Source organism: Piliocolobus tephrosceles, chromosome 6, assembly GCF_002776525.5.
Source record: "Piliocolobus tephrosceles isolate RC106 chromosome 6, ASM277652v3, whole genome shotgun sequence".
In the NCBI taxonomy this organism is placed as follows: Eukaryota; Metazoa; Chordata; class Mammalia; order Primates; family Cercopithecidae; genus Piliocolobus; species Piliocolobus tephrosceles.
Window position 1 is genome coordinate 10,293,531 of NC_045439.1, and position 25,085 is coordinate 10,318,615.

Sequence of the window (25,085 nt, forward strand, 5' to 3'; positions counted from 1 at the left end):
AAATGGATGCTGCTGTGACACAGCAGTAACAAAAACTCACTATCTGCTGGGATGTGACTTCTAAGATTAGGTTATAGAAGACTTAGCTTTGGTCTTGGGCTCTCTGTCAACCCATTCACTTTGAGGGAAGCCAGCTGCCATGCTCTGAGCAGCTCTAAGGAGATACCCCATGACAAGGAACTGAGGACTTTTGCCAGTATGTGGTGAGCTTGAAAATGGACCCTTCATTCCCAGTTGAGCCTTCAAATGACTACAGCTCCAACCAACAGCTTGACAGCACTCTTGTGAGAGACCCTGAACAGAACCACCCAGCTCAGCCTCCCCTCAATTCCCAATGCTTGAGACTGTATGAGACAACAGATGCTTGCTTTAAGCTGCTAAATTTGGGGATAATTTGTTATGTAGCTCTAGATAACAAATCTAAGGATTGTGGCTAGAAAACTACCAGGTAATCTTACAGATGAGGAAACGTAAGTGGAAATAAAGAGAAGCAAATTAACTATAGAGTGCTAAAGTCTTAGAAACCATCTAGTTCATGTCATTAAAAGAGATAAGAAAGATATTTATTAAACAGTTTAATCGTGCCAAAAATATTATACCCATAATACTATTCCTCCAGTGCATCAACTGTTTACATTTCTCCACAGCCCCTTGCACTCTTTAGCTATAAGCTGGAGAGTTAATATCCTAGTAGACATGCAGTTTTGTGGCCAACTTTTAAAAACTTGACATTTACATGCTTTCATCTTTCTACAGAGTTATCACATTGATCATCGTAAATGTATAGTAGGTTGGTGCAAAAGTAATTGTGGTTTTCGCCACTACTTGCAATGGCAAAACTGCAATTACTTTTACACTAACCTAATAGTATTAGGCATCAACAAGCCATATTTCCTGGACTTTTTAGTAGACATTTCTGCTGTGCATGATAAATAACCTTTTAAGAAAAAGCTAACCTTTTAAGAAAGATGCTCCTCTAATTATGATGGGGTTATGTCTTGATAAATCCATCGTAAAGTCAAAACATCTTAAGTCAAACCATCCTATAACAGGGAGTATCTGTATATATGTGATTTTTTCATTTCTTCCCCAGTAATTTCCTTTGGATACATTCCCAGAAGTAAAGTGAACAGGAATGCTTTTTCTTTTTTTTGGGGGGGGGCTCTTGGTGTGTACAGAAGGGGTGCTAGAGAAGGTGCCTAAATGTTGTTCACCCTACATTTCTGATATGCCTAAGGGGGTGGCCCCTCCAGGGGTCTGACTCATGATGGTCTGATTGGCGTCCAGGACAAATTCACATTGAGAGAAGGTGAAGGGCTGAGCCAGGAAAATAACGGACACTATTCTATTTAAAATCTACTATGTTCCAGTCAGTCACATTCATTATTCTCATATCCACAACCTTAATAAGTGTGTGGGTGTGTTTGTGTGTGTGAAGTGTGTGGGTGTGTATATATATGTGTGTATGTGTGTATATATGTATATACATGTGTGTGTGTATATATATGTGTATATGTGTGTGTGTGTGTATGTGTGTGTGTGTGTGTGTGTCCCATTTTGTAGATGGAGCAAGTAAGGTAGTAAAAGGCGTGCAAGTGTTTTATCTTTAATGGATAAAACTAGTGGCTCAAGTCCAGACCTACCAGACTCTCACACTTGCACGACTTTTGCTACATGATATTGTCTTGAAATCATCTTTTACTCCTGATGAGTGTTATGGCCTGTGACTATGCTGATCCCTGGCCCCCTTCAGTTCATAAGACCTGCAGGTCCCTTCACAAGGCCTTCAGCAGTGTCAGCATCAACAGAACTGCGTGACTGCTTCTGTTTAATCACAAAGTCATCTGCACTGGCATTTAAAATGTTCTTCCTTTTGTCTAGTTTAATCCAACCAGCTCAACTTAAATTTGAAGTGAAGGGACTTGTTGAAGGTCACCCACTGAATCAGCCATACTGTTTCTGCTTAGCCCTCTCCCCTATTTCCAGTTTATTCTTTTTTGTTCCTCCACCGCTTTCCCTGCCTTCCAGCCTAACATTTGTACTCCCAAAGGAGGCTGAAAATAGCGCCTCCTGGTTATGAATCAATTAGATCAAGGGTCCCTCTTTTGGATAAAAAGTGTGGGTGTGACTGATTTCCATATCCATGTCCGTGCAGCTACACAAAGCTGGGACATCAACTTCCCCACCACTTCTCAGACCACAGGAAACCTGGACAGCTGCTTTGGCCAAACTTTAAAGTGTCCATTTCCTCAAAGCTCTGTGGTCTCACCTCTCACCTCTGGCCATGGAATGGCTTCACCCAAGAATGTCTCCCTATATGGTGGTTGTTTGTGTACACTCTGGGCTAATTCCCAAAATAGGGGCTCAGGAAGTGTCTCCATTCTACTCACTTAGGGAAGGGCGTCTTCCGAAAAAGGTTAAAGATATCCTGAGATGGAAATGGGGAAAGGGAAGGCAGAGAGACCTTTGAACTTGGTCTTTAAGGAAGGAATGTGACGTCTGGTGTTGTGAACTCCAAGCCCATTAATCAGATGTGAGAGAGGGAGAGGTGGCCTGGAGTGGCCAGGACTAATTCCAAAACAGGGACTTGAAGGAGTTGCATAGGTTTTGTTTTCTCATGAAGAGATTCTAGAATTGGCCGGGTGTGGTGGCTCACACCTGTAATCCCAGCACTTTGGGAGGCTGAAGCAGGCAGATCACTTGAGGTCAGGAGTTTGAGACCAGCCTGGCCAACATGGTGAAACCCTGTCTCTACTAAAAAACCAAAAATTAGCTGGGCATGATGGTGCATCCCTGTAATCCCAGCTACCCAGGAGGCTGAGGCAAGAGAATCACTTGAACCCGGGAGGTCAAGGTTGCAGTGAGTTGAGATGGCACAACTGCACTCCAGCCTGGGTGACAGAGAGAGACTCCATCTCAAAAAAAAAAAAAAAAAAAATTAAGGCAAAATTCACATTAACGTAAAATTAATCATTTTAAAGCCTACAATTTAGTGGAACTTAGTATATTCACATTATTGTGCAACCGCCACTCTTTCCAATTCTAAAACATATTCATCACCCAAAAAGAAAACTCTCTGTCCAGTAAGTTACTCCCTGTTCCTTTTTCTCCCCAACCCCTTTCAGCTACCAACCTGCTTTTTGTCTCTTTGGATTTAACTATTCTGGATATTTTTGCAGCCATGTAATTGCTGTGCATTATGGCACATGCCTATAATCCCAGCTATTCAGGAGGCTAAGACAGGAGGATGGTTTGAGTCCAGGAATTTGAGGCCAACCTAGCAATATAGTGAGACCCTGTCTCAAACAAGCAAACAACAAACAAAAGACAGATAAATGGAGCCATATAATTTGTGACCTGGCTTCTTTTATTTAGCACAATGTTTTTGAGGTTCATCCATAGTGTAGCATGTATCAGTTGCTTCATTTCTTTTTATAACTGAATACTATTCCATTGTATGGATGTACTGCATTGCATTTTGTTTATTCATTTATCAATGGACATTTGGGCGGTTTCCACCTGCTGATCACTGTGAATAGTGTTGCTGTGACTATTTAGACACAAGTATTTATTTAAGTGTTTATTAATTGAATTTATTTCAGTTCTTTTGGGTATATATCTAGAAGTAAAATTGCTGGGCCATATGGTAATTCTATGTTTAACTTTTTGGGGAGTCACTAAACTGCTTTCCACACTGGCTGTACCATTTTACATTTCTACCATCAATATACAAAGGTTCCCGTTTCTTCAAATCCTTGTCAGCACTTGCTATTTTCCATTTCTTTGATTATACCCATCCTAGTGTGTGTGAAGTAGTATTTCACTGAAGTGTTGATTTGCATTTCTCTAATGACTAACGTGTTGAACATCTTTTCATATGCTTGTTGGCCATTTGTATATCTTCTTTGGAGAAATGTCTATTTAAGTCCTTTGATCATTTTTTAACTGGGTTAGAATAGTTTTTAACCTCAGAGCTGAAAAGGGCTTTGGGGATCGTCTATTGCCTGCCCATATTTCTCCCGTTTTACAAATGAGAAAACAGAAATATAGGAAGGTACACAGATATCCTCAAGATCACACAGCAATGACTGAACTAGGACAAGAAATTGGAGCTCTTAACTGAACTCTGGTCACCCCACATAGCCTATTCTTCACAGATTGACCCAAGGGCAGATCACAAGTCTAGACAGCTGGACTTTGGCTCTAAGGAAAGCTCTAGAGCAGTACATCCATGGTCCCATTGATCTGGCTTGCTGGTCACCCAGCTAATGGAGGTAAAGACTTACGAACAAGTTAATGACCACAGAGAGTGAAGCCAGCAGCACTCACACATTAGCTTCACTCGCCCTCCCAGTCATTAACCCCTCCAGGTCTGTGTCCTACGTGCTGCTTAATTTCACCGTATTTTCATTCATATGCAAACAGATGGATGGGTGAATGGATGGGTAGGTTGGTGGTGAGGGGGTAGATGGATGGATGGGTGCATAGATGGATAGATGAACAGATGGATGGATCAATGGATGGATGAATTGATGGGTGGCTGAGGGGGTGGATGGATGGATAGACAGATAAATAGACAGATAGCTAGACAGATAGATGGATGGACAGATGGAGGACTTCCCCCATCCCACTGCTTTTCTTTGTGCTGAGTTTTCTCCCTGAGAATCTCTATTTCATAGTTGGCACTCACTCATGGTGCAGGCTGAGTGGTTTTGTAGTTGTACTTTTAGTTGACCTATTCTTCGGGTTGTGGAATTTACAGACATCTACAAAAGCACCGTTCATGGAGGGAGCAGGGAATTGTTCATTCTTGTCGTTAATGTCTTCCTTCTCTGGATCTCAGCCTCTTCAATGCTTCATCCCTCTCTTGTGTCTTCAGCCTGCCCCATTCTATCTCCTTATTAGTTCCTATCAGCGAAAAACATGCTTAGCTCTCTTATCTTTGAAAATGTCTCTCTTGAAATCATGCCCCACCCACTAGGGCTTTTTTTTTTGTCACCCCCACCAGCCATTGACAGGAAACTTCTTAAACAAATTATCTACCCTCTGTAACTCCTATTACTCATTCTTGCTCATTCTTCAACCAATCTTCTGGCTTTTGCCCCCCCCAACCCCCACTCACTGAAGTTGGTCCTTGCCATGGTGACCTGCATATCTCTAAATGTCACCTGTGCTTTGGAGACTTTCTCTTGTACACCTATCCACAGCATTTACTCTACTGACTGTTCCTCCTTAAAACCCACTCCCGGGCATTCTCTGACAGTCATCTCTCCTGGGTCCCCTCTGCCCCAGCCTGTTCTTCCTCGAACTCCTTTTCCAGCTCCTCCTCTTGTATCCAACCCTTAAATGCTGTAGGGCCTCATATTTCTGTTCTAGCTACTCTCCATGCCAATACTTTCCAGGTGGCAGATAATAACCATGAACCAGTTTATGATCCCCGAATTTCTATTGAAAACCAAGATCTCTCTAAACACCTAGACTACAAAGTCAACCTTTCATGGGCACACATTTCTCTTGAACACCTCACTGGTACCTCAAACTAATCATATGCAGGGCTGAATCCTTAGTCTTTCTCTCCAAATTTGCTTCTCTTCTCAGCTTCCCTTCTACAATATGCTTAAATGTATCATTTGGGACTCTAAGTCTCAATTCTGGCCATAACATTTTATCAGCTCTTGTTCTAAGAGTTGCCCAATTTGCATATCAGGAAATCCCACGGCCAAATGGATGGGGATAGCCAAGTCAATGTGTGCACTCACAGTATATAAGATCAACCCTGAGGGTTTGCAAGTTTGCATGTAAAAGATCAAAAGGACATGAGCAGCAATGTCACTGGGGGACCAATCCCAGAAGGAAATGTCCCACTTGGAGCAGAACTCTGAGCTTTCGTAGCCCAGGCACCCTTGTTGCTGCCACGGAGCTGCGTGCTGTGTCTCCTGTCCCATCGCTAGAGGGTGAGCCTCTGCCAGGAAGCTCCTTGCTCTGAGAGAGCCCTTATAGCAAATGTAGCCCACAGTGAGAAGAGACAGCATCCGTAGCTATTGGGGCACCAATAGGCTCTTAAGATACTCACCTAAGGGTGAGGTACTGTGGCTATCTACCCCAACCTAAAAAAGTGTGTGGGGGCAGGGGGTGCATCACTAGGAAGCTTTGGTTTAGAAAGACTGAATAATTCTAGATAAGATATTATTTTATATTGGATGATTCTACAATAAACATGAATAATTTGAGAAAGCTATCTTTCAGTTTCCACTTATTACACTGAAGCCAGTGGGGCAGCCTGAGCAACATAATGAGACCAGTCTCTACAAAAAATAAAAAATTTAGCCAGGCGTGGGGTATGCGCTGGGCTTCGCGGCGTGTGCCTATAGTCCAGCTACTGGGGAGACTGAAGTGGGAGGATCCTTGAACCCAGGAGTTTGAGGCTGCAGTGAGCTATGATTGTGCCACTGTACTCCAGCCTGGGTGACAGAGCAAGACCCTGTCTCAAAAAATAAAAGCCAGCAGAGTGATTGCACTGCCACTCACTGAAGGTCTGAGATCCCCTTTTCCTCCCTCCCCTCTCCCGGCTTTGACACCCTCTCAGGTCACGAGTCCCACCATCTTCCCAGTTGCTCAAGCCTAAATGCCAGAGTCCCTTCTGGCCCTCCCAGTTTAGACCCCTTAGCCAATCCATCGCGAAGTCTGCCAACTCTATCTCTACAGTGTTGAGAATTAGTCACTGGAATAAGACTGTCAGAGTGTGAAAACTGGCCCTGGCTCTTCGCCACTGCTGGTTAGCAAATGGTATTGTTTCTCAACCTTTCTGTGCCTCAGTTTCCTCATTTGTAAAATGAGAACAGTGCACAGAAACCGTTGTACTGATGTAATTATTAATAACGTTCCTTTTCTCTCTTGAAAGTGTTCTAGTTTGGATAAATTATATGGTCAACCTAACTGATAGGAATATTATAAAGCCTAATCAAGGTTCCCTCTTCAGGCAATATGCCCATCCCCCTGCTGGGAATATCACTTTTATTTCACTCATTAATGCAAATAAAAGTCTCAATCATCATTCATGTCAGAGCTGCCTTCCTTTGTTCACTGTAACTGCACATGGACTGTGGCCCCACCTCCCCCTGGCACCCCCAGCCTGCCCTGCGTCCTTCACTGGGAACCATCCTGTGTCTCACCCACTGTTATACCGTCTCCCGGGGCAGCCCATGGCTGATGACTGGCTGATCAGGGATATGAAGATTCAACCCATTTACCGTAATTTGGGGCAACTCTGAAGGGTCTCCCCAGCTCCAGAGCTTCACATGGGATTGTCTGAGGTCTCAGCTGTACCACAAGTGTGGGTCATTTCTCTCTTCCCAATTCTATCTTCCTCTCTTCCTACTGGTGTATCCCTGGAGAACAATACTCGGTAACCCTTCTGAATCTGGTTCTCCATATTACAGTTCCTTTCCAGAGAATGGAATCTTAGACACTAATGACAATCTTTGTCAACGTTTCTCTCCAGCCTGACTGTGGTCAACTTGAGGTCAAGGCCCATGTTTTCTTTGCCTTCCTGGTCTTGGCAAGTGGCACAGAGATTGTGCTCCTCTTTGGTTGGCTGAAGTGCCTGAAATGCAACTGGAAGGGTGAGGTGGTTACTACACTGGGAACAAAGCAGGTAGATAAGTTAGAGACCTGGATTAGGCACTTACCTCCATGTTCCTCTCCACCAGGAAGGTGGTCTAAGTCAGGTTGCAGAACACACACCTCCAAGTACAGGGGATGCAGCATCAAGGCTGACACAGCTCCTGCAAATGGAGGGTTATGTCTGTGTTACGGGATTTGATACTATTGCCTGCACTAATAGAAGTGTCAACCAAAGGTAGATTCAACTTGAAGGGCATTTATCATCTCATATAGTAAAAACTCTTGAGGCAAGGCAGCTAAAGTGTTGTTTAGTCCTGTGATTCAATAATGAGGATCCAACTGCTTTCTGCTCTGCCACTTTTGACATGCTAGCTTTGGTCCTTAGGCTTATCTCCTCATGGTCATAAAATGGCAGCCATATTTCCAGACATTACATTTTCATCTGTTAAGGCCAGCACAGAAAATCATTTCAGCCCCTGACAACTGCACACATGAATTTCCCCCACTTAGAACCCTTAGGTGACTTAGATACGGGCTCCCTCAGGGGCCTTAAAGTTGGGTAGTCCAAACGTAGAAAGGACAGGAACAATCCACCTCTGTAGACCCTGCAGGCCCAGCTTCCTGGGTGAGCGGCCTGGGCAGCCCCACAGGACCCCTTGCTCAGTAAGGCCTAGTGCTTGGATTAAGGCTGTGCTGTTGCTGTCTTGAAATTCTTGACACTTTTATATTTGAATTTGTTTTGTAAGTGAAATCTGATGGGACACTGAAGCATGACTGTGACCCGAGGAGGGAAGTGCAACGTATGTGTCTCTGTCCCTTGCTGCTCATTCACACAGAGCGTTCAAGATGCTCTCTGAACCCACGATGCATCAGTGATCGGTGAGACTCAAAGTGAGCACGAGGTAAGTGTGTTACAGCTACGACTGAATGGGGGGTCTCTGCCACTCCCAAGGGGTCACATTTTCTTTTCACACCAGAACTTGCTTTGAAGGCACAAAGTAGGCAGTGGTGTTCTAAGAAACGAGAACAATCAAGGCATCTTGTCATATCCATTCTCATTCATGCTGCTTCCCTGTATTGACCAACCGCATAGGGTGACGATGACGGCATAGAAGCACAAGGAAAGATGGTCCCTTTCCTTTCAGTCCTTCTTTGCTACTCAGGAAGAGGAGGGTAGTGTTTGGGTAGAATGTGCCCATATCAAGACATGAAGGGGCTGGGCCTGGTGGCTCACGTCTCTAATTCCAGCACTTTGGGAGGCCGAAGTGGGAGGAACACTTGAGGCCAGGAGTTTGAGACCAGCCTGGGCAGCATAGCAAGACCCTGTCTCTACACACACACACACACACACACACACACACACACACACATACACACATACACACAATTGAATTAAAATAGCTCAACTATTGTGGTATTCTGTCTTAGCTGTACTGGTAAGAACAAATACATATGCACATATAAGCTACAAAATACAAATTGCATAGTATCAGTGATTCCACATGTAAGTTAAATGTTCTATTTGTATTTAAAACTGGAAATGCACAATGTCAAGATGAACAGAATTTATGCTAATCATTTAACATTTTAATTTTTCTTTACTTACAAAGTTAAATAGCAAGTAAAAGAAAAATTCCATGGCAGAGAAAGAGAGAGAGAGAGAGAGAGCGAGAGAGGAGGAAAGCTTTATATTTTAGTACCTTTAGTGGCATTTTTCTCCATGCTTTTATTTTGCACTGGTGCAGATGCCGGAAGTCCTCTGAAGAAGTGATCCACAGTGGAATGAGTGTCTGGGACTTCAGTAAGGTCCTTGGTTCTGGAAGATTTCAAACAGCAATTAGAAGATGTCTAAGAGATGTGGTAGAAGACTCCTGACATGAGTACAGGGATCCTTAAGACTCCCTTTAAAGCTAATAATTCCATAACTTTTAGTGGGGGACTGACAGGTCCACAGTCCCTTCTCTGATACCACTGGGACCAGATTATTCCAGAATTCAGGACTTTCATATCTTATAATGTATGCATAGAACTCGCATTATATAACACCCCTGGGGGAGTCTGGAAAGCCCTCCAAAGCCAACACACTGGTAACTCTGGAGCAAACCATAAGCAGGTGACAAACACAAACCACGAACAGCCTCATGTTAGGTTTAGCTGGGAAACAAACCCAGGGAGGTCAGACTGTCCCACCAAATGTGGGAAGTCTTTTGGAATTTGAAGCTTTTGAACTTTCAGATAAGGGATTACGGATCTGTATGTGAACTCTTAAATCATTTCACAGATTGGAAAAAACAAAACAAAAATCCCAAACAATGCATACACGGAGGCCCCTGAGATGTCTTTACATTTCATGATGGGAAGAAATAAACCAACACTTGTACACTGCTTTAGACCTGATGAAAGTGCTTGGGGCTCCACTGTCTATTAGACACTCACCGTGACCTTATGGAAGAAGACACATCATCTCCCTCCTTTGGGGACAGGGAAACTGAAGCTTCCACACAGCCGGCATCACATAGTCCATGCCAGTGCCTGTGTGGGAACACACGGATTTGGGACTCCAAATGTCAGGCTTTTCCTATAACCTCAAAAATCTCCTAAATGGTGCCCGGTGAATGTATTTCAGGCAGTTCTGTTATTCAGAGGGACGCCCCCATCTAGCTGTGCTGAATGTTGGAGTTCTTCCTTATAAGGTGATATATCACCAAGGCCTAAGTCTGTGGAGGCCTCCAGCCTTATCCTGCTGCCCCAGATTACCCCAGACTCTCCCAAAGTGTAGTAACTGTGCAAAGGGCAGACACCAGGCAGAAGAAGGATCCCAGTGGCCAGAGACTGTACCCTGTTGTAGCTACATATTTGGAATATCACACCTACTACAGATGTGCTAAGATACTGACCAGTCCTTGAGTATATTGCCTTCCACCAAGAAGAGAGCACTCAAAAAAAAAAAAGACAAAAAAAAAAAAAAAAAAAAAAAAGCGCAACACCCAGGCACAGCGGCCCACCCCTGTAATCCCAGCCCCCAGGGAGGCAGAGGCGGGAGGATAGCTCGAACCTAGGAGTTCGAGACCCGCCTGGGTAATATAGCGAGACCCCGTTCTCCACAAAAAGGAAAAAAAAAAAACAGACAAAAAGAAGAGAGCACTCCCTTCCCACCAAAGATGTTCTATGTGTGTTTAGCCGGGAAGCTCTGCACAGCCTCACGCTGGTACATCCTTGCTTGCCTGAGAATCACAGCCGTCTGGAGCTCTCAGGAAACACAGACTCCTGGGCCTCATCCTGACCTATTACAGAATCATAATCTCCTGACGCAGGCCCAGGTGCTTTGTGCACAAATGTTCCAGCTGAGTGCCGCCTATAGTTGGGCAAGTTTGGAGATCACCATGGCGCTCCATTTACTTTGGTAAGAAGGATCTAATCAACCCATTCAAATGTACAGAGGCAACAGTAAGCAACTTTCTCTAGTTCTCACACACAAGGAAATTTAGATACAAAAGCTTTCAGCTCTGATGGTTTCCACATTTCTTTCCTTGCCACTTCCTCCTTTTGTCAATGTCAATGCATATGTGTATATTTCCAAGGATACCATGCTTTGCCCCACGTCCTGTAGCAGCCGGGCTGTGCCCTCCCCACCCAGGCTGGCCGGGTGCTCAGTGAACCCCACCCCATTGTGGAGATCTCAGAAACAGTGGGTTCCCCAGGTGATATTCAACCTCAAATGTGCATTTGTCACGCTCAGTTCTAAATTGGCTTGTTTTGGCAACCATCTGATGTTTCTAAACATGGGGAAGTTCTCCACATGTCCTCTTGCCTGCATCTTGAGAAATCTACACAGGAACTGGTAGCCTAGCTACAGAGAGGTTTTTTCCCTTTCCTTTTTCCTTTGAAGGTGCCTGTGACTGCACCCAAACGCTGCAGATGCAACCATGGATGTGTGTGCACTGTATCCTCAGCCAGCTCTGGGTCAAGAGCCTGCTTGGCTTTTTTATGTTCCCCTTCTTATGAAGGATAAGGAAATGTGGGGGCAAATGGAATCTTCGCTGGGGACATTTTCAGCCCCCGATGCCACCAAAAGGAAGTGAATTTCTTTTCCGTTTATATCTCAGGAAATAATCTGTCACATTTGAAATCATTTCAGAAATATCTACTGCTCATAAACTTTCTGTTCCTTCATCCCCTGATTGGTTGATTCTATAACATTATAGAGGGATGGAAGAATGGTTTAAGCAGCACAAAATACTGTAAGTTCCTTAAAATGAGGATCCACATTTTGCTGTAGAAATGAGTTGGAATCAAAGCCCAGCAACTCATTGTGATTTATTGGCTGTGTGACCTTATAAAAGTTACTTAACTTCTCTGAATCTTGTTTTTCCTTTACATAAAATGGGGATAATAATTTTAGTCAATTGTAAAAATGGTCACAATCCTCCACTCCTCCCCAGATGCTCACCACTGGCAGTGGGCTTTGCAGTTCCTCCTGTCAGGAAGTGATGTCCATTTCCCATTCCTTTTTAACCTGCTTTAGCCAATGCAGTGATAGGTGCTGGTTCTGAGTCTAGGTTCTAGGAGACACATTGCACGTGTCTCTCTTAGAACTCTGCCCAGTAGCCATGCATGAGATCTGGCCTGGCTTGCTGGAGGATGAGAGACACATGGAGCTGAAAGGAACCATTCCAAGAAAGGCCATTCTAAATCAGCCAGCCTCCAGTTAACCCAGGACTGGGTACAAAGGCAAAGGTGAACCCAGATAAGGCTAGAAGTATCTCCCATCTGAGCCCAATACAACTGTCTACCTGACAAATGGTAAGCTATATAAGTGGTTTTTTTTTTTTTTTTTAAGTCACTAGTTTTGGAGGAGCTTATTATGCAGGAAATGCTAACTAATATGATGTGCTTGTCTTTCAGTGCTGTTGTGTAAGCAAAATTAGGTATCACACATGAAACACCTGAATCCATACATATTTGTGAACAGAATTTGTTTGAATGGATTGCTAACCCAGCTGCATATTGATAAATTGCATACTTCCTGTGTAGAAGATGTAAGCATCAGTGTCCATAGCCTATATTGAAAAATAAATGCATTTCCCTGTAAATATATAATGACAGCATAGATAGAATGTAATCCATAAAATTTTTATCTTACTGCCTCTACCATAAGGTCCAAATATCTTAGTAGAACTGGCAAAATCCTTCAAAGTCATATTCCAGCCTCATCTATCTTTTTAAACTTAGTCTACTCCTTGTTACCTCCATTCATATAAATGACATCTGAGACATTCGTTATGTAAAATTTCCTTTTAGTTTAGGTCCTTGATATGGCTTGGCTGTATCCCCACCCAAATCTTGAATTGTAGTTCCCATAATCCCCATGTGTTGTGGGAGGGACTCGATGGGAAGTAAGTGATTCATGGGAGCAAGTTTTCCCCGTGCTGTTCTTGTGTTAATGAATAAGTCTCACAAGATCTGATGGTTTTATAAAGGGCAGTTCCTCTGCACATGCTCTCTTGCCTGCCACCATGTAAGACGTGCCTTTGTTTCTCTTCCGCTTCTGCCATGATTGTGATACCTCTCTAGCCATATGGAACTGTGAGTCCATTAAACCTCTTTTTCTTGGCCAGGTGTGGTGGCTCACGCCTGTAATCCCAGCACTTTGGGAGGCCAAGGAAGGCAGATCACCTAAGGTCAGGAGTTTAAGACCAGCCTGGCTAACATGGTGAAACCCCATCTCTACTAAAAATACAAAAAATTAGCCAGGTGTGGTGGCACACGCCTGTAATAGCTACTCAGGAGGCAGAGGCATAAGAATGTCTTGAACCTGGGAGGTGGAGGCTGCAGTGAGCCGAGATTGCACCACTGAATTCCAGCCTGAGTGACAGCCTGAGACTCCATCTCAAAAACAGAACAAAATAAAATAAAACAAAACCTCTTTTTTTTTAAAATAAATTACCCAGTCTCAGGTATTTCCTCATAGCAGTATGAGAACAGACTAACACAGTGCTTAAAGAAACAAAAAACTCAGAGGCGAAATGTGTTTTTAGTTAACTTTATTGAGGTATGATTTACATGTGTATAAATCATAGTGTACAGACTGATGAGCTTGGATAAATGAATTTACCATATAACCACCTTCTCAATCAAGATAAAAGCATTTCCGACACCCCAAACATTTCCCTTCCACCCTTTCCCAGTCAATTCCACTCCCATCAACAACCCCAGGCTACCTTTGATCTGATTTCCATCACAATAGATGGACTGTGTCTGTTTTAGAGCTTCTTAGGAATGCAGCCACATATCCTTTCCGGATTGGCTTCTTTCACTCAGGGTAATGTGTTTTTGAGGTTAATCTATGTTTTGTGTATCAGTAATTCATTCCTTTTTATTGCTGAGTAGTCCATTGGATGGCTATACTACAATTTGTTTATCTATTCACCTGTTGATGGACTTGGGGTTGTTTTCAGTTTCCGGCTTTTATGAATAAAGCTGGTAGAAACATTTTTGTGTAAGCATTTTTTTTTTTTTGGCGTGTGTGTATGCATGTTTTCATTTTGTGGGAGACTAAATACTTAGAAGTATAATGGCTGGGTTATATGGCAAGCATATATTTAACTTTGTAAGAACTTCCAAATTGTTTTCCAAACATCTGTACCATTTTACACTCTTGCCATTAGGGCATGAGTGTTCTATTAGCTTAGTGCAAACATAGTGTGGTTTTTGCCATTAAAAGTAATTTTTCCACCAAGGATAGTAAGCCTTGCTAGCCCTAGGTATTAACTTTTTAATTTTAGCCACTCTTCTAGGTGTGAAGTGGCATCTCATCATGGTTTCAACTTGCATTTCCCTGATGACTAATTATGTTGAACAGTTTTTCATGGACTTTTTGGTGATTTTTGTATTTTGTTTTTGGTGAAGTCTCTTTGCTAGTCTTTTGCCGTTTCCCTTTTAAATTGGATTGTTGGTCTTCTTATTACTGAGTTTTGAGGGTTTTTGGTATATTTTGGACACAAACTGTCAGATATATGTACTGTGAATATTTTCTTCTTTTTTTCTTACTTTCTCAGTGGTGTCTTTTGAAGACATTTTGACTTTTTATGAATTCTAATTCACCTTTTTTTTTATGGTCAGTGCTTTTTGTGTCTTAAATCTTTGCCTACAAGGTCATAAAAACGTTTTCTTCTGTTATCTTCTGGAAGTTTTATAGATTTAGCTTTCAGGTCTATAGTTTATTTCACATAAATGTTGTATATGCTGTGGGGGTAGAGGCTGAGGTTTGCTTTGTTTCATTTGGATATCTAATTGTTCCAGTGACATTGCTTGAAAAGATTATTACTTTCTCATTGAATTACACTGCACCTTTGTTGAAAATCAGTTGACTATATATGTGTGGTTCTAATTTGGTTCTCTACCAAATTAGTTTCCTGCAACAAATTACTACAAACTTGGTGACTGTAAACAACAGAAACGTATTCTCTCAGTGTTCTGAAGGCCAGAAGCCCCAAATCTAAGTGCTGGGAGGGACATGCTCCCTCCAAAGGCTCCAGAGGGGAATTTCCCTTGTCGTTCTAGTTTTTTCCCCAGCCTTTTCTGTGAATCCTGTGCAACATCTCATCCTGACCTAGGTCAAAACTCAGGCCTTCTCCCCGAGGCAGTTTGCACAACCCGGTCAATGCTAATTCAGCCTTGCAGTGCCCTTTTGCTCTGATGTGGAATGACTTAGGTCAATTGAACTCAACAAATGTTTATTGCGGTCTGCAATGTTTGGTTGGAGGGATTCAGGATTGAAATACAACAACAAAACATTCTTAAGCCATGTTAACTGTTCCTAATAAGGGAAGGTAACAGTCCCGTGATTATACTTTCCAAAATGCAACTCTGAAATCTTGGGTGGTCTTCAGAACACCTACTGCCTCTTAGCGCTTTACAATCCCAACGCAACCTACCTGTTCAGACTTCTTTCCCTTTATGGAGTTTCCCCCCTTTCCCCCATATCTGAGGTTCTGCTTTCCCTGGTTTTAGTTACCTGTGGCCAACAGTGGTCTAAAAATATTAAATGGAAAATTCCAGAAATAAACAATTCATAAGTTTTATATTGCATACCCTTCTGAGTAGTGTAATGAAATCTCTTGCCATCCCACTCTGTACTGCCCGGGAAGTGAATCACCCCTTTGTCCAGCATTTCCACACCATACACTCTGCCCATCTGTTAGTCACTTAGTAGCCACTCCAGTTATCAGATTGACTGTCACAGTGAAGCAGTGCTTGTGTTCAAGTCGACCTTATTTTACTGAATAATGGCTCCAAAGTACAAGAGAGGCGGTACTGGCATTTTGTTGTAAGTGTTCTATTTTATTGTTAGTTATTGTTGTCGCCTAATGTATAAATTATAATCTACCGTAGGTATGTATGTAAAGGAAAAAACATTGTATACATAGGGTTCCACACCAGCCTCAGTTTCAGGCATCCACTGGGAGGTCTAGAAACATATCTCTCCTGAATAGGGGGCACTACTGTACTCTCTAAAGTACTGTCTCTAAAGATAAAAAGATTGGGTTAGACTAGGGCCTCCACTAAACGCTTCCTTTAACCCCATCATCTGTTTAAAGATCCTATCTCTAAATACAGACACATTTTGAGGTACTGGGGCGTTAGAGTTTCAATATACATTTGGGAGGAATACGATTCAGTTTATACCCAAGAAGGTACCTAAGTTATGGGAATGGATGATTTTACCGAGAGAGGATAAAAGAGGGGTTGCAAACTCCATGTCATAGAGATTAATAAGCAAAGGGGGCTGGTAGTAACATAATGGCATCTCAAGTCATATTCTTTTGGCACAGATACACTTTATTTGACTATTATTCTCATTTTTTTATGTCAAAATAAACGTTCTTCCTGATTTTCTTAAAACAAGCTTCCTTTCCAGGATATCTCTTGGTTTCAGCCTTTTGATGGTAACCTTGGCACATGGAACTAGTTCTCCATCCAAAGAAAAACAGCACTGCAGATCCCTGGGAGATGCAAGAGATGCTCAGCCTCAGCCTGGGGGGCTACAGGAGTGCGTGGCAGTGATGACTGACAACCAAGAGTGCACACTGTTACAGGGTGTCAGCCACAAGTCAATGCTGCTGGATTTCTGGTATTTCAAAGGAAGCCGAAAATGCATATTTAAAAATGTACATTATCATCACTTCAGAAAAGTGTCTCAGCTGTTTAAAAAAAAACACTGTGAAGTTGAAACAAAACACATCACCAGACTGCATTTGGAGTGTGGGCCATCCATTTCTAACCTTAGACATGAAGTGAGACAAGAAGAGGAACTAGGGGTCTGAGCACTAAACAGAGCTCAGAGGAATCCTGTCTTAAATGAAAGCCAGAATTTTTCTATATTTTATGAATGAGCTAACAAACATGGCTGGATGCTGAAAGTTCCAGTGGATGATGAAAGGCTAAAGGGAGACCTTATGTGGAGTGACTCTGACTCACAAACTGTGGGACAACAGTCATTATATACTCCCGGGCTGATGCAATAGGATGTACCCAGTACCAGCTATGAGCTTTTTTTTTTTTGCCCAGATCACTCATTCCAAATCTAATCAAGCCAGTAGACCTAATTTTCAGGTTACAGGAAATTAAAAAGTTAGAGGAACCCAGTAAAGGACACAACAAGGATGTGCTCGATCACATCCACCATGTAGCGAATTCTACAGGGCAAATGGCCAGGTTGTCCTTCAGAGGTAAAAAGGCGAGAGGGACTATTGTAGATTTTTAAAAGATTTAAGACACACGTCAGCCAAATGCAAAGCATAGGTCACATGTTGTGGATCAGGGTTTGAACAGTTGTTTGTAAAAAACACTTTGAGACAGTTGGAGAAATGTGGACTCTGGCAGACATTAGCAGACATTAATGAATCACTTGTAATTTTGTTATATGTGATAACTATTTTGCAGCTATGCATTTTCAAAAGCTCTCTCTGTCAGAGATACAAACTGAAGTATTTGTGGGTGAAATGACAGGACATCTGGGATTGGTTTTAAAATATTTCAGGAAAAGTTAAACAGGAAAGAGGCAGAATGGATAAGATTAGCAAAATGTCAATAATGATTGATAAATATGATGGGTACATGGGAGGTGTTATTGTATGATTCTTTCTACTTTTATGTATACTTTTAGAATCCTAAATAAAAGGGAAAAAAATATAGCACAAAGCTCAGGTACAGCAGCTGACCTTTGCAGAGAGGTAGGAGAAGGCCCAGGCATCATCCTTCCCCAACTGGCACTTCTCAGAACGGTGCCTGGACACTATCCTTTGACCTGCACCCATGAGCCGCCTTGTTCTATCTTTTTATTCTTTCTTTTGGCAAACACTGAAAGCACTTGTTACATGGTTAGAGCTCGGCAAAGGGCTGAGTTAAAAAAATCATTTTAACAAAGAGATGTTCTTTTTCCTAATTTTCTTGACATAAACTTCTCTTGTTTCCCTGAGTTCTGGAGGCCGATGTGCTGGATCCTCCCAACTAGGGAGGGAGCCTCCGGAAGGCAGGAGACTTGCCTTATTCCTGTAAACTCTGTTGCTCCAAAACGCCATTGCCAATTACTAGTTTGCTGTGTCCCAGGCATGGTTCTAAATACTTACTATGGAATTTAAAATTTTGATGTTTTACATGGTTTATTTTGCATTAATTTGGAATTTTTAAGACATTGTATTAGAATAGTGTTTACCTTCATTACCACAGCTGTTTTTTGGCACCCTTTAAATTTTGTGAGAAGGTTAGTACCTAACTCGCCTCACCTAATCCTGGCCCCGCATGGAAGTCTCAATACTTGCCCCAAAACTATGTAAGTATGTGTTATTCTACTGGTGAATGTTCTGGAATCTTCCTCAGCACCTTGCAGGCATCAGTAGTCACAGCAGCACAGAAAGAATTAATTACAGAACACTGGGTGGCATTTGGGAATGGTAGGTCTCACCAAAGCCTGATTCTCAGTGTCTTACTTAAACTACAAATCAGTAGCTGGGAAGACAGGGAAGAAGGAGGGCTGTAGGTTCTCTTTCTTGAAGTCAAAACTTTCCACTGCCCTGAATGGGCCACTTCATTCATGGTCCCTTCAATTGGCTACTGTTTGTTCTCAAGGAACCAGGATTCCTCTGGGCTTGTGCCTTCTGGAGCTGTCTTCTTGTGAGAGTAGGGTAGATAGTCAGGCAGACATGAGCAGGGCAAGAGAGGCCTCCCACCACAACTGACACCCAGTAAAGTCAGGCGACCGTCAGGTAATGGTCAGGCAGTTGTTAAACTTTCTCTGTAAAATAATAATTGGTTGCAGCAGGTGCCAGGGAAAGGCAGTCTCCCAATAGATAGAAAATAACTGAAGCTGATGATCAGCAGCTTCCTGGTAAGATCTCAGGAGTTGGGCGAGGGGCTCAGGCATGAGCACTAAGAGGCAAAACGGCAGAGTTTCACTGGTATGTGACCTTCCTCTAGGAACACTCAAGTAGTAAGGGGAAAACACCTCAAATGAGCATGTATGTGACTTCAGTATTGTGCATGAAGCCCCTCCCAAGTGCTGGCGCATGAGGACAGCCCACCCCAAGGGAAGAATCAGAGGAGGAGAGATGCAGATGCTGGAATCATGCTCATGTATAAAACCCCAGGTCAATAACTAAATGGCACTTGAATCTCTCAAGTCACCTGCTTGGCCTTCTTTCAAGTGTAGTTTACTTCCTTTCGTTCCTGCTCTGAAACTTTTTAATAAACTTTCACTCCTGCTCTAAAATTTGCCTTGGTTTCTCACTCTGCCTTATGTCCCTCAGATGAACTTTTTCTCCTGAAGAGGCAAGAATCAAGTTGCTGCAGACCCATATGGATTTGCTGCTGCTAACATACTTTGGTGTCGTGACTCAGATATGTCCCCAGTGGCAAGATACCACTAAGCCTCACCTTCTTTGACTGGGGGTGTTTAACCCCCGTGTGTGGTTTTGTTTTCCCCTTTCACACTCCTGCTTACTAACCAACCCCCAGAATAATCCCTCTTGGTCACTGTGGCTCTGTTCCCACAGGCTGAATCTCTCAACTCACCCTGACAGGTGGCTCGTGGGAGTAGGAAGGACCTTGGCATCTGCAACAAGCAGACCTGAGGCACTAAGAGCTCTCCTGGACAGGAGGCTCATGAGAGTGGTAGGGCTAAGGCCTGAGACCATGGAGTGTCTGGGGTTGCCACTGCTGTTTTAACTAAAATAGGCTCTTTCTCAAAAAACCTGCACATCCTGTTCTCCTGTTTTCTCTGTGTGTGTTTTGAAATGGCCTTGTGTACCTTCTGTACTGTCTGCCTCAGGGGCAAGTCTGCCTCTTCCCTGATTTCACCTTGCATGCTGTCTGACTTCCTTATCTGCCTTAAAACACACACTCCCTGTTATTTGTGCACTGGTGGCTCTTGCTGTATTTGTGTAGCAGCAAAGACATGGGCTCCCAGCAAATGTCTATTGGCTCATTGCCAGGGCAGACACTAATTGCAACCACAGCTCTGCCAGCTCCTTATAAATTACCATACACTTTTCATCCCTGTTACACTCCAGGGTCAAGATGTTTTGGTGGCTTTTGAAACAGCTTGTCACCTGGATAGGGCCTCACTCTGGGGTCCTTTAAGGATCCTACTTACTTGCTCTTTTTGAGTTGGCATCCCTTTGGGAGGAGGGAAAATTCCTCCTTTGACATTTGCAAGCCCTTATCTTAAGCCCCAAGTCCTCTAGAAGTTCCTTCTTTATGTCAAGAGGGTAAATAGATGTTGCCCTCTGAAATCCAAGGGTTACTGTTTTTGTGAGAGTGCGAAGGCTTTCCATGAGTGTCCTTCTCACTTCCTCGCACTTCCTCATGTAGCAGGATTGTCCTATCTGCTTAAGCGTTTGTTCTGCGTGTTGCCCTGGGAGGATGAGGAACCCCAAATACAAATTTTCTTTCATTTCTCTAATCACTTCCATGCCCTTCTCAATATGCACCAAGACCTTCAAGGTCATATTCAAAGGGAGGAAAGTCCAGCCCCTTGTGGCAGTTGGCAAAAAAGCAGGCTTCTCATCTACTTAAAGAACATCGGAAATGGGAATCTGAGAAAAGAGAATCATTTTGTTTCTCCGAGTGAGAGTCACTATGAGGTCATGGAGACAAGGATATAGGCCAGCCCAAGGCCACAGGTGCAAGAGACAAAAGTACCCCTAAGGGTTAGGTACAGTGGCTCATGCCTGTAATCCCAGCCCTTTGGGAGGCCGAGGTGGGTGGATCATGAGGTCAGCAGTTCAAGACCAGCCTGGCCAACATGGTGAAACCCTGTCTCTAGGCCGGGTGTGGTGGCCCATGCCTGTAATCCCAGCCCTTTGGGAAGCTGAGGTGGGCAGATCACCTGAGGTCGGGAAATCGAGACCAGCCTGACCAACATGGAGAAACCCCATTGCTACTAAAAATACAAAATTAGCTGGGCATGGTGGCACATGCCTGTAATCCCAGCTACTCAGCAGGCTGAGGCAGGAGAATCACTTGAATCTGGGAAGCAGAGGTTGCAATGAGCCAAGATTGCACCATTGTACTCCAGCCTGGGCAACAAGAGTGAAACTCTGTCTAAAAAAAAAAAAAGGAAACCCCCGTGTCTACTAAAAGCATAAAAATTAGCTGGGCACAGCGGCAAATGCATGTAATCCCAGCTACTCAGGAGGCTGAGTCAGGAGAATTGCTTTAACCCAGGAGGCGGAGGTTGCAGTGAGCCGAGATTGTGCTGCAATGACCCGAGATCGTGCTGCAGTGAGCCAAGATCGCGCCACTGCACTCCAGCCTGGGTGACAGAGCACGACTCTATCTCAAAAAACAAAACAAAACAAAAAGTTCCCATAGGACACAGTTGAAGACTGATCCCAGGCTGCAGGCACAGAACAGATTATCATTAGAACAGAGATGAAGGCAAGGTTGGGGTACTGGGTAAGACCAATTCTTCCAAAACCCCAAGGATGAATAAGGGGTCCCCTGTTCACTCCAGTATCTCCTTTGTTCTCAAGTGGGTAATCGTGATGAGATGGGACCAAGGTTAAGGGTACCTGGTAAGATTGGCTCATTCGGGAACCCTAAGGATGAATGGGGGATGCCATGTTCAGAAAAGGATAACAGATGGGACACCTTCTTTTTCCTTTTTCTCCTCTGTTCTCTCTTTGCAGATGAGAAATTGTGTCTCCATACCACAGGACACCCCACTTGGATGCATCCCTAGGAACCGGGAAAAGTTTGATCTCCCAAACTTTAAAACAAAAAACTAGTTTTTCTTAGTAATACAGTTTGGCCTAAAAATGAACTGAGAAAAAAATCACAAAAGTCAGCCTTAGAATCCAGTGCGCCTATGAAGGAAATCCTCAAATGAGCCTCCTCAGCCTTTTATGACTAAGATCAGGACAAGGAGGACAGGGCTAAGAAAAAGGAGAAACTCAAGGACAAGAGGCAGCTCACATACTGGGTGCTTTACAAGCTAAGCACCTAAGATTTACTTTACAACCTAAGATTGCCCTAAGGCCACTCCTCCAGGTAACTGCCATTGGCATGGGAAGCCAGGCTGCTGGAAGGCAAACTGGCCCAAGGGGACAAATGGGAAAAAGCCCCTCACAGTTTGACCCCTCTGCCACAAGCTCATTCACTGAAAATGGGACTGCTCTGAGGGCCAAATGGCCCCCGGGACAGAATTCCAACCCCTGAATGCTGTGAGCTGAAGGAGCTCTCTGCTCAAATGGCTTCTAAATCAGACGTCGTCATCAACAGGACAAAGCCAAGGACAACTCTTGGAGGAATCAAGTAAAATTATACATTTTTCTTCGGGTTCAAGAGCTGCCTACTCTGTGCTAATCTCCTTCTCTGAGCAACCCTCCTCCAAATCGTATTGGATAGTGGGGGCAAATTGCACCCCCTCCCTCCAAAAGAAAAAATTCACTCCCCTTTGGGGCAAAAATATACTTTCCAAGATGGGTGCTTCCTTAGTATTTATCCAACCTCTAGATTCACCTTTCCCTCTAATAGTCCTATTTCTCCTGGGAAAACTACCTAAATCTTTAACCAGTAACTTTAACCTGCACAGTCCTACTTCAGGGGTTTAAAAATAACCCAAACTTATTCAGACAAGCCCTAGCAAGAAATCTAACTGAGCAATCTCTTAGTGGGGGAGGTGGATAACTTCTACAGTATGTAGATAACCTCCTTATTTGCTCCCCTTCACAGGACTTGCACAGCAACAGGTAGTGCAAGCCACAACTTCCTAATAGAAGGAAAATGACTTTTGCCTAATTCAAAGGTTATAAAGGTAAAGAGGTATTTTTGGTAAGGAACATTATAAAGAAAAGAGATTTTATATGAGAAAGGATCTTGTATGGTAAATTCTTGCCATAAAGTAAAATGACTGGTTGTTTTAAAAGAGGGATATTTAGGACAAGTCAGAAAGTCCAAGCATGTTATAGCCAGCCCATGTAATTTGTGAAAAGATTTGTGAAAGGGAATTTATAAAAAATGTACCGTTTCAAAGGTCATTAGGTATACTACAGGCTTTAAGGTCATAAACTGCTACTATAACTCCTAATAACTGTACAATTTGCCTGCTTTAAAACCATTAAATTCCAAGTAAAGCTTAGGAAAATATGGAGTTAGTCATGACCCCTAGCTAAAGAGTCAGACTTTTCTTTTTTTGTTTTCTTGTTTTTTGAGATGGATTCTCACTCTGTCACCCAGGGTGCAGTGCAGTGGTGGAATCTCGGCTCACTGCAACCTCTGCCTCCCAGGTTCAAGTTATTCTTCTGCTTCAGCCTCCTGAGTAGCTGGGACTACAAGTGTGTGCCACTATGCCCAGCTAATTTTTGTATTTTTAGTAGAGACAGGGTTTCACCATATTGGTCAGGCTGGTCTTGAACTCCTGACCTTGTGATCCACCTGCCTTGGCCTCCCAAAGTGCTGGGATTACAGGCATGAGCCACTGTGCCAGGCCCAGACTTCTATATCATTTCAACATCTCTACTTGTCTTAAAACTCAAGGCATCTTCTATGTTTGTGGCCAATTACTTCACCAATGTCTTCCCACTAACTGGATTGAAACTTGCACCATAGACTATGGATCCCTGAACATCTTCATAGCCCTTGGCAATCTCTCACTTCCAGTACCAGTACACTGGCATTCCATCTTGCCCAGGGTGAAGAGGGCTATCCAATTAATTCCCTTTCTCCCAGGACTTGGCATCATAGCCAGTACAGGAACTGGAATTGCTGGAATCACTAAAGCCTCCTTAACCTACAGCCAACTCTCAAAGGAAAACAACAACATTGAGGCCATGGCCAAAACCTTAACAATCTTGCAAGAACAAATCAACTCTAGCAGCTGTAACCCTCCAAAATAATCAAGGACTAGAGATGTTAATGGCCAGTACAATTTGTTTAGCCTTAGATGAAAAATGTTGCTTTTGTGTAAATCAACTGGGAAACATACAAGACAACATCAGACAACTGCTAAATCGAGCCTCCAGTTTACAGGAACAAGGCTCCCAGAGTTGGCAAAACCGGGAAGGAACCTGGAAATAATGCTCCTGGGTTCTTCTCCTTTTGGGTCCACTCATTAGTCTTTGAATTTTGCTCCTTTTTGGTCCATGTCCTATAAATCTAATAACTCCATTTGTCTCCTCTCGCCTTCAGGTCATCAAGCTCCATATGATCCTCAATGAGGGATGCCGTCCTCTCAATATTCAAGTCACCATTCTACAGAGGACAGCTAGACTGCCCAGCAGAGGGACATGACAGAGGTAAAATCCTGCCCCTGTTTCCCTTGGACCTGGCTGAATACCACTTTCACCAACCCATGGAGCCACCCTGCCCTGACAGCTAGAAAGAGTCCAAGACACACAGAACAACCACTACCACCCCACTCTCAGCAGGAAACAGTTAGAGAAGACTGACCTTTATCCCTTTTCCCAAAGAATTGGGTCTTGAACTCTTGAGTGGGAAAACGTTACAGCAGGGCAGGAGAGCACTGCCTTCTCAACCCCCTGCTCTGACACCGAGGAATGTCAGGCAACCATTAGGTGCTGGTCAGGCAGTTATTAAACTGTCTTGCTAAGATAATAATTGGTTACAGCTGGCACCAGGGAACAACAAAAACAACTGAAAACAATGGAAGCTGGTGATCAGCATCTTCCCAATAAGATCTCGGGAGTTGGGTGAGTGGGCTCAAACACGTGTACTAAGAGGCAAAATGGTGGAGTTTAACTGGTAGATGACCTTCCTCTAGGAACACTGGACTGATTAGGGAAAAACCCTTCAAGTGAGCATGGATGCAACTTCAGTAAATGCATTGTGCATGCAGCCCCTCCCAAGTGCTGGAAGACCACTGCTCATGAGGACAGCCTGCCCCAAGGGAAGAATCGGAGGAGGAGAAATGGGGATCCAGGAAAAATGCCAATGTATAAAAA

General features: G+C 43.4%; 1 long non-coding RNA gene across 1 annotated transcript in view; it reads left to right on the forward strand.

Moving 5' to 3' along the window:
- LOC111538140 overlaps window positions 1–25,079 on the forward strand; it is a 48,449-nt gene extending 23,370 nt beyond the window's left edge. The window contains exons 2-3 of the long non-coding RNA XR_003309617.1: window positions 8,370–8,525; window positions 24,313–25,079. This is a non-coding gene — a long non-coding RNA (uncharacterized LOC111538140). The remainder of the gene's footprint in view (window positions 1–8,369; window positions 8,526–24,312) is intronic.
- Window positions 25,080–25,085: the final 6 nt, after the last annotated feature.